Source organism: Callithrix jacchus, chromosome 15 (genome assembly GCF_049354715.1).
Source record: "Callithrix jacchus isolate 240 chromosome 15, calJac240_pri, whole genome shotgun sequence".
NCBI classification, from domain to species: domain Eukaryota; kingdom Metazoa; phylum Chordata; class Mammalia; order Primates; family Cebidae; genus Callithrix; species Callithrix jacchus.
This window is the reverse complement of record NC_133516.1, coordinates 51,571,251-51,588,507: the sequence shown is the minus strand read 5'-3', so window position 1 is coordinate 51,588,507 and position 17,257 is coordinate 51,571,251. Positions and strand designations below refer to the sequence as shown.

At 39.6% G+C, this 17,257-nt stretch overlaps 1 protein-coding gene across 11 annotated transcripts in view; it reads right to left on the bottom strand.

The window, feature by feature from the left end:
• MITF (melanocyte inducing transcription factor) overlaps nt 1-17,257 on the bottom strand; it is a 230,986-nt gene that overhangs the window by 205,801 nt on the left and 7,928 nt on the right. For 2 of the 11 annotated variants that reach the window (XM_054245857.2, XM_054245859.2), the window contains exon 1: nt 1,079-1,185. The exons of the other annotated variants lie outside the window; for them this stretch is intronic. The gene's annotated coding sequence lies outside the window, so the exon portion shown is untranslated. Of the gene's footprint in view, nt 1-1,078; nt 1,186-17,257 lie in introns of those variants that run through there. 11 annotated transcript variants of the gene reach the window in all.

Here is a 17,257-nt window from a genome sequence, read left to right as displayed (position 1 = left end):
AGCAATCACAACCTTTCACATAATACCAGTAACAGCCTGGAGTTGGAGAAAAACTGTTGAGTAAAAATATTCTATATAAGGAAACTTACTTAAGGGAAGTATTCAAAACCCTTCACCCAGGGTGGAAGACAGTCCAAAGTACAAAATCAGGAGTGAGACTCTTCTGTCTGGGGTTACTAAAGGGCACATCAGAGAAGCATCCTAAGCACTACATTATTTTTGAAGTATAACAGAAGAAGGAAAAGGAAAATTGCTGTTTAAATTGCAAGACAAAGAATTCATTTCTAAATCCTTATCCTCCTACAGTACTTGAAAGGATAATAATTAGTCAAGAAAATAGCAAAATGAGGAAGTGGTATTCTTTTACAATTTCTGTTAATCCCCACCAGCTGTAATTTAAGAAATTCAGTGACATCAGCATTTATGTTTGAGCCAGCAGAATGACAGAAGGACAACTGCAGAATCATCTGAGAGGAGGAAAATAAATTTGGGGGCCACTGGAAAACACATTTGGAAATGTGGAAAATTAATGCACTTTGCAGTGAATCACTTCTACAGCTTCAAACACCAGCACTGCCAAAAATAACATAAAAAGTGGAAAAGGAAGCATAAGCACTCCAAACCTAATCAAATGAGCCAGTGGAACTTCTGCAAAAATGTTCACTGAAACAAGTGAACTGAACATTTCTGAAAACAAACGGAAAGCAATCTAGCTATTTATAAACAAGAACCAAAGATTTGATATAATACAAAGATTGACATACCTTTAAAAATGTGCTATATAAGAAACTGTGAACTGAGGTACTCTGGCTATCATCTGTATTACCTTCTTGAAAACAGGCACAGAGTCAATTCCATGGTTTCCTTTTCACAGAGAGAGAAAAATATCCCGTGGGAAAACCATGGAAGTATTTTCAAGGTGTCCCATTTGGCTTCGGAGATGGAGCAGGAATAGGTCTGAATTCCCAATATTAATGCCAACCATTAGCTGTCACTCAGGTAAGAAGCAAAAGGAGAGGACAATCACACGAAACTAGACTGACCAAACAAGCGACAGAAGAGAGCTGAAAACACTCACCAGGGCCGCCTCGGCCCTTTGGCGGAACATTGAGTCCACTGAACCGTCTCAGAGAGGAGATTATTACAAAGATGTGATTGTAGACGTTCTGCCACACGCTTACACGCACCTTCTCTCAACACTAGGAAGGCTAAATTAGAGATAGAGTGATAATTAACAGGATCCTTGGCAGCAGGAGCCGGCTTCTTTAGTAAACCAGTAATTGCTGCCTACTTAAAATGACAGGGAATTCAGCCAGGAAGGAGGGAGGTGCTAGATGGTAATCATAAAAGGTAAAATAGACTTACATCAACAGGTTACTTGGCTCCCAATCAAAACTACCTCTTTATCTATAGATTCAGTTAATAACATTAGTAAATAAATTCAACACCTTACATATGCGGACTAGAGATCAATAATCCTCATGAGGAAAGGATGGGAGGAAATCTGATGAAAATCTATCTCCTACTCCCCACAAATCTTCCAACCCCCAAAATGTCATTAATTACTACTTAAACCATGAAAATAATTATCAATTTGTATAAGATATCATATTGGAAAATAAGGTACTTCCCATAAGTGATATATTTTGACTTGAAATTCTTTTGAAAATACCCAGATGAAAAATTTTTAACAGCACCCATAAACACTGTTTATGCCCCTTGTCCTGACATCAAAGCCATTTCCTTTGTTCGTAACCTCTCCAGAAAAGAAAAGGTATTTAACTCAGAGATTGTTTACCAGGACAACTAAGGCTTGCTGGCAAGGTAAAGAGCAGAGTTATCACAGAGTGTCCTCCTGGTTTAAACCTTCAACCCCAAAAAATAAGACAGCCCATGAACCTATTAAATTGATTATTAAACATTCATCTAGACACTATTCCCAGAAGACACAATACACATTCCCCAGCAAGAAGCAAATTAATGTACCTCTAACATCTTTAGATGTTCAGACTCATGGAGAGATGAGGATTCAATCTTCTACTGTAGGGAGATGTCTGTAGAGATTAACCAGGGCAGGAGGCCCATAGTTTCACAATGACTAATGCTGACCAAAACTCTTCATAAAATCAGCTCTGTAGGTAAATACCTAGTTTGTTTGCTCAGGAAAGCCCTGACTCTCTGATAGAGCTGCAAAGAATTCCCTGATGGTCCTCCAAGAAGAGATCATTACAAGGCTAAGAGCTTTCAATCAGGCTTATGATGCAGCCCAGGAGTCCCTTTCCATAATATCTCATGGAAATCTTTAACATTTCTTGAGATAACTAAAGACACATGCAAGGTAATGAATCAGGATTAGAATCGCTGGGAACTTGGATGCTTACACTTTTCTTGGTATGGATGAGAATTAAGTCCTTTTTTTCTTATTATGTTGGTCTTTCTCCTCTGTCATTAATTCAGAGTAAGAATGCTTTTACATTCATTCTGTGAATCTCTAACTTATCAAAGAAGGAACCCCCTAAGTATATGGCTCACCATTAATGCCATTAACTAGGATTTTTATAACTTCTTCCTCTATGTTAGATCATTATATCCTTTCATTGAAAATATTTAACTCAATACTTTGCACTGACTAATGCTCTTAACACCCACAAGTCAAGGCAGAAGTTATGCTCATTACACAACATTATGATGTTTCAAGACCTCTGGCATGTTAAAGATAAACAGTCCAGAATGGAACAGACTGGCTATAAATTTATGAAGACATACACAAAAAAAGCAATTAACAAGTCAGGTTAGGAGAAAATAAAAGAGAGGGAGAAAGAGAGAGACGAGTGAAAACATCCAGATGTTAGGAGCTACATGTCCATGTTCAGTAGTAGAACACAGGATGGGTATGTAGACAACTTAATGTCCTCAAGTAGCAACATTTGAAGATCATTAATAAGAAATGAGAAAAATCTACCATTTACTTATACACCTCATCCTTGTGAATGATTAAGTATCCACCATTCTATCTTTTGCTATCTTTCTTGGAGCCTTCATAGCCTACTTTCTTTCCTTTTTCAGAAGCAGCTTTGGAAACAAAGAACTATGCAGATAGGCATGCTATGAGCACCTCTAATAGATATAACTATTTATTTTGGATTTGAATGTTTAACCACACCCTGAGTCTTCTGCCTTTACTTCATAAGAAACCTAGTCTCCTTTCCATTCCAAAATCAACATGAGTTGTCACCCCTGATCACTCCTGCCTCTCCCTCCAAACCTCTGAACACCAAATACATGGAAACCACTGCAGCATGATGAATAAAAGAGTGAGCTTTTAAGTCAGACAGTCCTCAGTTTGAATCACAGTTCTACCTTATTTGAGTAACTTAAGATAGACAAGTGACAGAAGACAGACAAGCACAAGGTCCTTCGTTTATAAAATGGGATCCTATCTACCTCATATTAGAATTATACTGTACAAAACACTTAAATACCATACCTGGTAGATAGTAGTGCCATATTATATTTATAACTCACCTAGATGTAAATTATTAATTCCTGATGTTTCTGTTTTTTCATTTTTCTAACACAGAATTTTTTAAATTACATAGGTACCTTCCTTACCCCCAGTATCATACATAAGAACACTATAGAAATATATGAAAGGTAGGCTAAAGCACTAACACAAGGCATAGGCTGTAAGGAGGGCTTTAAAAATGCTAGATGCTACTGTTATTATTATTGTTCTTTGTGTTTTCTTTTTTTTTTGAGATGGAGTTGCGCTCTTGTTACCCAGGCTGGAGTGCAATGGCGCGATCTCGGCTCACCACAACCTCTACCTCCTGGGTTCACGCAATTCTCCTGCCTCAGCCTCCTGAATAGCTGGGATTATAGGCATGTGCCACTGTGCCCAGCTAATTTTTTGTATTTTTAGTAGAGACGGGGTTTCACCTTGTTGTCCAGGATGGTCTCGATCTCTAGACCTCATGATCCACCCGCCTCAGCCTCCCAAAGTGCTGGGATTACAGGCGTGAGCCACAGCGCCCGGCCCTGTTCTTTGTGTTTTCTTTGTTGTCACTAAATTGTGTGATCTATCTGCTATGCAACTTGAAAGTATAGAACCTACTGAAACCAATTCTTTTCTCCCTTTTTCGAAAAGAATTCCAAGCAATCCCAGCAAGTACTCAGTTAATGTTTAGAACAATGATCATTCTGATAACTATAATATGCTGATTTACAATGCTTACAGAAGTCAATATCATCACCTTTATCCTCTAGGCACTGAGTAGGCTGAGCCTGGTTACCTCAAGAACTGCCTACACCAGAATTGGGAAGCCATTTTGAAGTAGGAGACTATACGGACTTATTGCCTGGTCTCAACAGGATGAAATGAAGAAACATACCAGAACTAGCAAATGGCACCAAAGGCAACCTCTAGATGCCCTCACTGCTCATCAGCATAAGACACTCCCAACAGCACCATGACAGTTTACAAATGCCAAGGCAACCCCCCAAAATTACCACCCCTTTTCAAAAGATTTCTGAATAACCTACCACTCAATTTGCATGTAATTCCAAGTGGGTATAAATATTGCCAGTCTACAGCCCATACACTGCTACTTTGGGTGCACTGCCTATGAGTTAGCCCTGTTCTGCCAGGAGCAGCTACTCTCTTGTACACTGTTGCTTCATTAAACCTGCATTTTTCCACCACCAGCTCATTCTTGAATTCTTTCCTGAACAATGCTAAGAACCCTCCCAGGCTAAGCCCCAGATTGGGGGCTCATCTACCCTGTGTCATCCTACTGCTTTTTGTTGGATTTTTCAGCAATGGTCCCATTATCTCTCTGTGCTCTTTTTCCAGGTCCCCACTCTCACACTCCACCTTATTAAAGAACGATCAAAATTCTATCAAAATTCTACCATATATGAACAGTGAAGCCTCAGTTAACTTTCAAGATCTGGAAATGATGAGCCATTTTTATTGGCAAACAAACTGATAAAAATAAGAGATCAGATACATGGAAAATCTTTATTAATGTGACTTCCTTTGTAATCCACAACATCTGAACAGACAGTGTTTTAAAATATTTTCCCCAATGGGTAAGCTTTTTAGTCCAGAGGAAAAACCACTAGAGAAATACAGATGCAAGAAAACAGTTTTTAATATAGTCAACACTCATTATTCATGGATTCCTCACTTGCAAATTCACCTACTTACTAAAAGTATTGATTTGTAACCCCAAAATCAATATTCTCAAAGTTTTTACAGTCAATCAATCACATGCACAGAACAGCAAGAAATTTGAGCCTCCCAACATTCACGTTACCAACTGAGGTCAAACAAGGTGATGGTCTGCCTTCTCCTTTCAGATGTCACATCATATTGTAAACAAGTGTCCTTTTCACAGTCTATGTAGTGCCATATTTTTTGCACTTTTGTGTTTTTGTTGGTGACTCCCCTATTCAATATGGCACCCAAACTTAGTGCTAAAGTGCTGTCTAGTGTTCCTAAGTCAGTGAAGTTATAGTGTTGCTGGCCATGAGTTCAATGTTAATGAATCAACAATATATATTAAATAATGTGTCTTTACACCACAACACACATAAAATAAAGTTATCTATTGATGGATTGATTAAATGTTGTGACCAGAGGCTCTAAGGAACTTATCCTGTATATCCCTACTGGTAATCTTTCAGTATTCGCTAATTTGGTATTTGTAGCAGCTTGATAAAACAAAAATAATGAGAACTGACTGTATTTTAGCAGTCTATATCTTTAGCACCAATAGCAGTAACAATCATCACCACTACTAACTTTGTATTGAGAATGTACATACGCTAGCCATTTTACATATTACCTTCTAGAATCCTCAGTTATCCCAAGAAGGAAATGCCATTAGCCCCATTTTATAGGTAAAGATATTAAGGCTCAGTAACACATGACAAGAGATCATAGCTAACAAGAGAAATCATAGGATCATGTCTTACACGTTTTCCTGAAAGAATTTGACAAAGTTTCCAAAATTTACTGACCCCTTCTAGCACAACAGAAACACATCAGCCACCTAGGTCATTCTTTATTCAACAAATATCCAGACACTCAGTATCCTGGAACCTTGAGATGTCCAGTGAACTAACAAATTCCCAGTTCCCATGAGGACTAACAGATAATAAAGTAAGTATTACCAGATTAAGCTATTGATACATAAGAAGGTACCTGATTTATTAAAAGACACATTATTTTAAAAATAAAGCCTTTAAACAAAGTGACAGCTAAAGGCCATCTTCAGTGAATACCAGTTAAAATATATTTCCAAGCTGGGCACAGAGGTTCACATCTGTAATCCCAGTGCTTTGGGACTCTGAGGCAGGAGGATTGCTCCAGGCCAAGAGTTCAAGATCAGTATGGGCAATGAAGCGAGATCCCATCTCTAGGAACATTTTATTTAATTAGCCGGGCATGGTGGTGTATGCCTGTAGTTCTAGCTACTCGGAGTCTAAGGCAGGGGAATTCCTTGAGCCCAGGAGTTTGAGGCTATAGCGAGCTATGATAGCACCACTGCACACTAGTCTGGGAGATAGAGTGAAATCCTGTCTTTAAAAAAAAAAATGTAAAATAAAATATATTTCTGAGTAGTGGAAAGGTGTGTGTGTGTATGTGTATGTGTGTATTTACATATTTTATATGCTTCTGAGTGGTGAGAGAGCATATATATATATATGTATATATATATGTGTGTGTGTATACACACACACACACACACACACAAGCCTCAAGGTAACTGATGTAACCACCAAGCATGTTCTTTTCCTCTCCCAGAAAGACCTCCTCTGGTCTTTGATGGTCTGATCTGGGGCCCATGCCATCACTCAACAGCCACCCACTTGCCAAAGGCAAAAGTGGTTCAAGTTTGACCATCTCTGATCCCCATGATCCCCAGCTCAACAAATACTTACTAAGTATCCTTTTATACTACAAGATAAGGAAAATTTGCCAGAAGATCCTACAAATGAGTCTCAAACCATAACTCTGGGAAAAACAAGAGTAAGAGTCATATCTCTTAAAATCTGCGCATTTAGATGCTCAAGAAATATATCTATTCTGAAAATGTCCAAACTGTTTTCTTTATCTTTGATAGCTAACTCTTCCCCCCTAGTTCAGGGTGTCCTAACTTTCAACACCAGCCTACACAGCAGATTCATCCTGTACTCTCACTAAAATGCAGAGTTCAGAAGCCCAACACACAAGTCCACTTCTGACCAGTCCTCCTCGGCTGCCTTCTCTACTGTGCTTACAGCTTCTCTGAACACATAAGCACTTACTCTACAGCACCTACATCTGTCTGTCTTTTTCTTCAGTGTGTTTGTCTTTTTGTTTCAATTACACAAAAAAAGGAGAATTTCATTTTTCCTCTTTCCTTATAAAACTCTGGATGGGAACTTGTTTAACCAAGAGTCCAGTTTTGGTTAGTAAGAATACTAGAGAAAGTGTGAAAATATTTTGAAAAATACTGCCTTGAGAATCCTACGTAAGTTTGTATGAATATATATATACACACATATGGATTCTGATAGATTATGCTTCACTTTAGTTGGTAGTCAAACTTGGTAATCTCGTTTCTATGCACACAACATCTGATAGTTGGGGGAAGTGGTCTGGAAGACTCCTGGGCTACAACCCAGTGCTAATATAGGTTTAACAACTTGCCAGACAATCTACAGAATGGGAGAAAATTTTTGCAATCTATCCATCTGACAAAGGTCTAATATCCAGAATCTAAAAGGAACTTATACAAATTTACAAGAAACAAACAAACAACCCCATCAAAAAGTGGGTAAAGGATATAAACAGACACTTCTCAAAAGAAGACATTTATACAGCCAAGAATGTGGCTCACATCACTGGTCATTAGAGAAATGCAAATCAAAACCACAATGAGACACCATCTCATGCCAGTTAGAATGGCAATCATTAAAGTCAGAAAACAACAAATGCCAGAGAGGATGTAGAGAAATAGGAATGCTTCACACTGTTGGTAGGAGTATAAATTAGTTTAACCATTGTGGAAGACAGTGTGGCAATTCCTCAAGGATCTAGAACCAGAATACCAATTTGACCCAGCAATCCCATTGTTGGTATATACCCAAAGGATTACAAATCATTCTACTATAAAGACATGTGCACACATATGTTTAATTGCAGCACTATTCACAATAGCAAAGACTTGGAACCAAACCAAATGCCCATCAATGATAGGCTGGATAAAAAAATGTGGCATGTATACACCATGGAATAGTATGCAGCCATAAAAAATAATGCGTATATGTCCTTTGCAGGGACATGGATGAAGCTGGAAACCATCATTCTCAGCAAACTATCACAGGAACAGAAAACCAAACACTGTATGTTCTTTCTCATACATAGGAGTTGAACAATGAGTGACAAGGCAATGAGAGAGTCAATACCACCTGCAGAGAGAAATGTTTCTATGATTAACTGTTTCTGCCATTCTTATGCAAACTTCTAAGTTCTAGTAGCACAAAACAGCAATAGGCAGAGATAAGCAATAACCATAGCATAGGAGGAAGAACAGCAGTAAGGTGAACAGCAGCAGCTGGTCTCTAATGTAACCTTACTACAGGTAGCATCTCATCACCTTATTGAATCTTCGCAGCTATGCAATGAGGTAGGCGCCCTTTTGTCCAAGTTACAGTTCAGTCAATGGCTAATGAAGGTATCCACATACATGTGTAATATAATGGAAATCTCTCCCCTGAGAAAGATGGATAACATTTGGGCTAACCCCCCTTTCTGCTTTTTTTTACCCCTTTATGTTTTCTAGTGACCAGTTAAGCCACAGTTTTTAGGATAGAAACTGTGTGATGATCAAGGAAAGCAAACTATCATATTGGTGTGGGGAAAAGAAAAAAACACTGAAAACTCAGATCCTAGTCTCTAAAGTGACTATATACTGCTATTACACACACACAAAAAAAAAAATCCTAGAAGAGTGAAAGATATAAAGATTGTGAGGCTCAAGAATATAGGGCCTTAAGGCTTATATTGGATAAAGATAACTATATAAACAGACTGCCAGGTCAAGTGGGAAAAGATAAGGCATGAAGTCACTATGGCCAAGGCTGAAACAGGACAGTTAGGAATTAGAGATGTCTATGTTGAGACAGCGATGCTACACAGCCCTGGTATTGTGTAACCCCAATTAGTGCTTTTCATTATTTATTCCTCCACCTAGCTACATATAGTCTATAATTATGATTAAAGGAAACATGTTGAAAAAGACAAAAATCGTTCTGGCAACAAAAGTAATACCATGCATGTAAATAGCATGTGCCATCCTTAAATATCTTTCTCTTAGGCATCCCACCTTTTGCCACTATTTGACCTGTATCAACTCCCAAATACCTAACGCTGACTACCTAACTTAAAGACTATTTAGCTTCCTTTCTCCCTCACCCTCTTCCTCCCTGTTGTTCTATAGATCCTCTCCCTGCAACCCCCATATTCTTTGAGTCATTTTTTTTCTTTATTAAGGTGTCTAAAACTAGAAGTTCAAGTCAAATACCTCATTGATGCTATAGATACAGAGGTAATCAGAATGAGGGAACTAAAAGCTAAGCGTTGGGCTGAGCACTCCACCCATATATTTCTTTTAATGTGTATTATTACCGCATAACTTAGATCATATTATTATGCAGTATCCTCTTTTAGCCTCTGTATTAGTCCACTCTCACACTGCTACCAAAAAAAAAAAAATACCTGAGACTGGGTAATTTATTTCAAAAAAAAAAAAGAGAGAGAGAGAGATTTAACTGGTTCATGGTTCTGCAAGCTGTACAGGAAGCATGACGCTGGCATTTCTTTGGATTCTAGGGAGGCCTCAGGAAACTTAAAATCATGGCAGAAAGCAAAGTGGGAGCAAGGCATCTCACATGGTGGGAGCAGGAGAAAGAGAGAGTGACAGGGGGCCAGGCACAGTGGCTTACACCTGTAATCCCAACACTTTGCCAGGCCAAGGGGAACAGAGTTCAAGACTAGCCTGGCCAACATGGTATGATGGTGTGCACCTGTAATCCCAGCTACTCAGGAGGCTGAGGCAGGAGAATCACTTGAACCCAGGAGGCAAATGTTGCAGTGAGCCTAGATTGCACCACTGCACTCCAGCCTGGGCAACAGAGTGAGACTCTGTCTCAAAAAAGAAAGAAAGAGAGAGAGAGAGAAAGAGAGAGGGAGAGAGAGAGACTGACAGGGAAGGTGCCACACTTTTAAATGACCAGATCTCACTATCACAAGAACAGCCCCAAGGGGATGTTGTTAAACCATTCATGAGAAACCACCTCCATGATCCAATTGCCTCCAACCAGGCCCCATATGCAACATTGAGGATTACAATTTGAGATGGGGATTACATATTTGGTGAAGACACAGATTCAAACCATATCATTCCACCCTTGGTCACCCAAATCCTATATACTTCTTCCTTCTCACATTGCAAAATACTATCATGCCTTCCCAACAGTCCCCAAATTCTTAACTTATTCCAGCATTAACTCCAAAGTCCAAAGTCTCATCTGAGATAAGGCCAGTCCCTTCTGCTTACGAGCCAGTGAAGTCAAAAACAATTAAGTTATTTCCAAGATAAAATGGGAGTATAGGCTTTGGGTAAGTAGTCCTGTTCCATTGGCCAAAAGAAAGGGGCTACAGGTTCCATGTGAGTCCGAAACCCAGCAGGGTAGTCATTAAAACTTAAAGCTCCAAAATAACCTTATTTGACTCTATGTCTCACATCCAGGGCTCACTAGTGCAATGAGTGCAATCCCAAGGCCTTGGGCAGCTCCACCCCTGTGGCTTTGCAGGGTTCAGCCCCCACAGCTGCTCTCAAGGACTGGTATTGACTGCCTGTCGCTTTTCCAGGCTGAGAACACAAGTTGCCAGTAGATATACCATTCTGGGGTCTGGAGGATGGTAGCATTCTTCTCACAGCTCTACTGGGCAGTGCTCCAGTGGGAACTCTGCATAGGGGCTCCAAGCCCATATTTCCCCTCTGCATTATCCTAGTAAAGTTTCTTTAAGGGGGCTCTGTCCCTGCAGCAGGCTTCTGCCTGGATATCCAAGTTTTTCCATATATCCTCTGAAATCTAGGTGGAGGCTCCCAAGCCCCAACTCTTGCACTATGTGTAGCTACAGGCTTAATACCACATAGAAGCCACCAAGGCTTATAGCTTGCACCCCCGGAAACAGTGGTCCAAGCTGTACCTGGGCCCCTATGAGCCATGGCTGGAGCTGCAGCAACTAGAATATGGAGAGCAGTATCCCAAGGCTATGCAAGGAAACAGAGCCCTGGGCCTGGCCCAGGAAACCATTCAGTCCCTCTAGGTTTCTGGGCATATGATGAGGGAGTCTGTCATGAAGTTCTCTGAAATGCCTTTGAGGCCTTCTCCCCATTGTCTAGGATATTAGCACTTGTCCCCTTTTTACTTAAGCAAATTTCTGTAGGCTTCTTGAATTACTCCCCGGAAAGTGGACTTTTCTTTATTACCACATGGCCAGGCTGTAAATTTTCCAAACTTTTATGCTCTGCTCTCTCTTTAAATACTAGTTCAAATTTAGGTAATTTCTTTGCTCATACATATAAGTATAGGTTGTTAGGAGCAGCAAGGCTGCATCTTGAATACTTTGCTGCTTAGAAATTTCTTCTTCCAGGTACCTAAATCATAAATCTCAAGTTCAAAGTTCCACAGATCCCAAGGGCAGGGGCATGATGCAGCCAACCTACTTGCTAACACATAACAAAAGTGACTTTTACTGCAGTTTCCAATGAGTTCCTCATTTCCATCAAGATCACCTCAGCCTGGACTTCACTGTCCATATCATTACCAGCATTTTGTTCACAACCATTTAACCAGCCTCTAGGAAATTGCAAACTTTTCCTCATCTTCCTGTCATCTTCTGAGCCCTCCAAATTCTTCCAACCTCTTCCTGTTATATCCAATTCCAAAGCTGCTTCCACATTTTCAGGTATCTTTATAGCAATGCCCCACTCTTTGGTGCCAACTTTCTATATTAGTCCAGATTGCTATAAAGAAATACCTGAGGCTGGGTAACTTATAAAGAAAAGAAGTTTAATTCACTTATGGTTCCATGGGGTAATTAAACCACGGTGCTTCATGGTTCCAGAGAAAGCATGACGCTGGCATCTGCTCAGCTTCAGGGGAGGCCTCAGGAAACCTGAAATCATGGCAAAAGGCAAAGGGGGAGTGAAGGAGTGAGGCATCTCACATGGTGAGAGCAGAAACTAGAAAGAATGACAGGGGAGGTGCTACACACTCGTAAATGACTAGACTAGATCTCATGAAGACTCACTCACCAGGCCCTACCTGCAACACTGGGGATTACAGTCTCACATGAGATTTGGTGGAGACAGAGATCCAAACCATATTTGCCTCTGCTGAAACAGAGGCCACAAGAATAACTCGTCCAAAGATATATATATATAGCCAGTAAGTGGCCAAATTGGAATTAAAGTTCAAATCTGTCTTCCTCTGTAGTTTAGACTTATCTGACTGGTTGGAACTCTTAACCAGTTTACAATAAGAACAGATCAGGACTTTTTCTCTAAAGAACATCAACATGCAGGAAAAAAAAATCAAAATGCTTGGGTCTGAGTGGATGAAACATAGGGGTAGGCTGAATTTCCTGGTAAGTAAGGAATCTAGAATTTTTCTTTCGGCTTCTGTTACATGACATTGGCCTTGCCCTTCCCTCTCACAGTCTGTACCTCATGATCAGAGAAGTGAACAGCTTGGTGAGATTCAGAACAAGGGGAACGATTCCATTATGTCAGGACATCCTCATTTGTGACAAAACAGATGCTGGCTGGTCACATCCATTCCACCTCTCTGTTTTGGAAGCTCCCACACTCTACAAACTATCTGGAATTCATTAAGACAGGAAAACAGGCTGACAGTAGTATTTCACATTTTATTCAGCAGAAGTTTTGTGAAAAACAATTTGGTCATGTGGACATGCCCAAAACCACCATCACGCTGTTTCTCAACCAAAACTTTCAGTCAAGTGACTGCAGTATGCTTCAAGTTTCACACTTTAAGAGTGTAGATTAAAATACAACCCCTTTTTGAGATTTGGGCCAGGGTTCCTTATGGTAGTAAAGCTAGGTTAACTCTAAGTCACTCAGAGATCATATTACATAACCAAGAATCCTATCCTTGAAAGGCCTAGTTAGCCCCATCTTTAGACTTTTCTGTTATTTAACCAATAAATTCATTTTCTGATTAAACATGGTAAATGTGAGTGTTCTGTCACCCAAGCCTATATATTATTTGTATACCACATATATGCAATGCTTTCTATTCCAAGTTCATCAAGCAAATCATCCCCCAACATCATCACCACGACCTTGGTGCCATGATTTTGAAAGTGTGATTCCCAGACACTTTGAAAACAAGTTCAGTTTCAGCAACATTTAGAAACATGTTCAAAATGCAAATTCTCAGACCTTACCCCAGACCTACTGAACAGAAACTGTGGGAGTTTCTGTCCCTGCTATCTGTTTTAATAAGCTCTACAGGGTATGCTGATGCACACTTGAGTTTAAGAGCCATTGCCCTAATGATTTTACCACAAATCATTAGGATAATGATTATATGATTATATGATTTACCTCATATCTCCATATTAAATACTCTTGTATTGCTATTTTGAAATAAAAAATTCCCCAGATCAGAATACATTTAGTTGAAAAAAAAAAAAAGAAGAGTTACTTGTATTGCTGTATTGTCAGCCCAGAGATAATCATTGATAATAATTACTCACTATTACAAAAAAAGAAAAGAAAAGAAAGCTCCCTAATTTCCTCTAGAAAGTTAGTTATCAGATCTACATTACTGATGCGGTAGGACCCAAGAAAATCCTGGGATTCACTTTGAACAATGTTTACCTCCATGAAACTAATCCCTGTGACAAGGATATGTGGCCAGGCCTATAACCAATTCTCCACTCCTGGAACCATGAAATTGACCTGTTCAGAAAGATATGAGGTATATGAACCCAAAAGTTAGAAAGAGGGGTTACATTAGGGAGAGACTCCCTAAAGACAGCAGATTGGCATGTGGTATCATTGACTCCCAAAAACAAATCCCAATTAATTATCCTTGCCATTCAGCTCCCTGCCGTTACATCGTGCACTTTACTGATTTTGATATTAAGACCAAGCAAGCACCATCAAACCTTCTCATTAATTGCCAAATCAACAAAGATTTAAAACTTACATATATAATCAGTATTGTTAGAACTACCTTCCAAAATCCTATCATTTAGCATTTACTCATCCCACATTTGCCTAGATAGACAACATTATTAGTGTGTACCTACCCAAAGACCAGTGGAAAAATTACCGTGCTAAGATGATACAAGGTGCAGTTCCAAAAAGTCTACACGCTGATTGATTACACACACAAGCCGGTGGCCAACCTCTTACAAGTTATCCTTCAAGCATACTTCTTTGCAGCAAATGGGTAAACCTTGATTTGGAATGTGACCAGCAATCATGCCAGCTGCTTATATTTTTAGGTATTACTTCATATAAGCTAGTATAAACTCTTCCTTTAAAAATAAATAAATAAAATTTTCAAGAATGCATAGTTGGGGTCACCATCTTCCCTTGAAAGTAAATGGCCTAAACTGGCCAACACTATTTTAATATTTATTCATAGGCGTTCTCTGCCAAAAGCATTATGAATTAGTTACAACGGGTTCTTATTGGCTGAGGTGCCAACATCCTAAATTTAGATGGTGCAACTATGCAGGCTCACTAATACAACAGAGCAAAGCTAACATTGAAATAATACCTTTCCACCTTTCACTGAAAAAATTCAAATGCTAAAAACAAAACAAAGCAATAACAAAAATATACCTGGTCTTTTGGATGGAAGGGAATGTTAAAATTTGACCAATGACATATCGGTGCATTAGTTCATGAAAGTTTTAGAACACTATCTCCACCAATTTAGGACACACTGCAGGCAAGAGGTACAATGCGGCTACATCTCAGTGAGGTTCTCTGGTAGCCTTCACCAGGACTGAGCTTGGTCCTGAGTTAAACAAGGAAACCATCTTTACGATTTCCATGAGCATTTTCTTTCACCAAATTTCAGATCTTTAGCTGTAAAAATAAAAAGTATATTTTTGAAAAACATGCCTCCAAGAACCAGTTAGTATTTGGGAACATTTTATGGTAAAGGTACCAAAGTAAAAATAGCCTTCCTGTCTGTCATTTCATAATTTCATATATAACCACAGCCACCAGGCTAAGTGAAACCTCTCTGCCTCAAGTCTTCTTCCCATCGAGACAAGTCAACCTTCCCAGAAGGAAACCTATTCTACAAATGCAAGCTATGTGTTCTCACAATAGTGGGGACAACCACTTTTCCAATGATGCCCTTAATCACATGGAAAAACTGAAAAATGTGTGTGAATGATTCAGCAAGTTACCCCACTTTGGAGAAGAGGCAGGGGTGGGGAGGGTGAAGACCACAGATCCCTTCCTGAAATTGCTCAATAAGGCACAATTTCTTATACGACAGAATTATACCAGTGCCCTCTATAGGGTATGCATTTAGATTTAAAATATTTGTTCTCACACGACTCAGGATTTTTCCTTTTGAAAGTTATCACTCTGGCCAGGCACAGTGGCTCACGCCTGTAATCCTAGTACTTTGGGAGACCAAGGCAGGTGGATCACCTGAGGTCAGGGGTTCAAGTCCAGCCCGGTCAACAAGTAGAGGTGCTCTACTAAAATACAAAAAAATTAGCAAGGCATGGGGATACACATCTGTAATCCCAATTACTTGGGAGGCTGAGGCAGGAAAACTGCTTGAACCCCAGGGTAGAGGTTGCAGTGAGCCAAGATCGTGCCATTGCACTCCAGCCTGGGCAAAAGAACAAGACTCTATCTCAAGAAAAAAAAAAAGAAAGTCATCAATCTAAGGGTACTTGAATCAAAGAACACAGCTACTAAAATCCAAATGCTTTGAAGAGTTTTTTTAAAGTCAAATTAAATACACACCATTGCCTGTGGATGTCAAAGTTCGTGAACACTGGAGGTGGTGTGTAGGAGGAGAACTTCTTCTTTTTTGTTTCTGCACCAACACTGACATTTTCACAGCAGAATGGACAGGAAGTGTGATCTCAGGACTGAAACACAGGACTAGGAGTCAGGAGTTCTACACTGGTTATTTGTTCATGGTGGGCGTGTATGTTTTGTGAAATCAATCTCAGGCTTTCCTTTTTAATCCTCAGTTACTTGGACCTCTCCTTAACACCAAAAAAGTAATTAAAAATCCAGCGCCAAAAACTGTACCTAGGCTAAGAATGGTCAGACATGAATAATGTCAGGACAACAACAGTCAGGAGAACAAGGGATGACATCAAGTAGGATGATCCTGGAGGAAAGAAAGGATAGTAAAAATAACAAGACCCATCTCCTCTTTCAGTCCAGGATTAGGTTTATAAAGACAAGCATGAGTCTCTGACTCACTCAACATTAGGAAAACACTTAAGACTGAGTTATAACAAAGATTAATGTCTATGTTTCTTTTTCCACTATTCATATATTAACTTCAACCAATCCTGTGGGTAGCCCTGAACACCTATTAAGCCTCAAGTCTAACTTCAGCTGCTTTACATACGTTACCTTTTATCTTCACAACAGCCTTGCAAGTGGCAACTGTCCCATTTTACAGAAGAAGAAATTGGAGTTCACAAAGGTTGTACCACTTGACCAAAGTCACAGAGCTAGTACATGGTAGTGTCTAGATTTGTACCTTTATGTCAGACATTCAGTCTTGCCTCAAAATCACTTCTTCCAACAGGTCATTCCTGATTACCCAATCTAATAAAAAGTCCCCTTCTTTCACAGGCACATTCTACCAATAATGCTCTGTTTGATTTCCATAGCAGTTAGCAAAACTTATCTTGCTCATGTATTTGGTTTATTATTAACTGTGCCCCACCTCCAAGATGTATGCACCATGCTAGTAGGAATGCATTTGCTTCTCCACTTGATTCCCTACGGCCAGCACAGAGCCTGACACTCAGTGCCCAGTGCTTGAGAAGTCTGCAGAGATGTTCGCTATTACAGATAAAAGCCTCATCACTCTGAATCCCAGGACAGAGGTCTCAGGTGAACACTCCAAAGGTACACTTCTTTACTCTTCACAGCATCCAAAG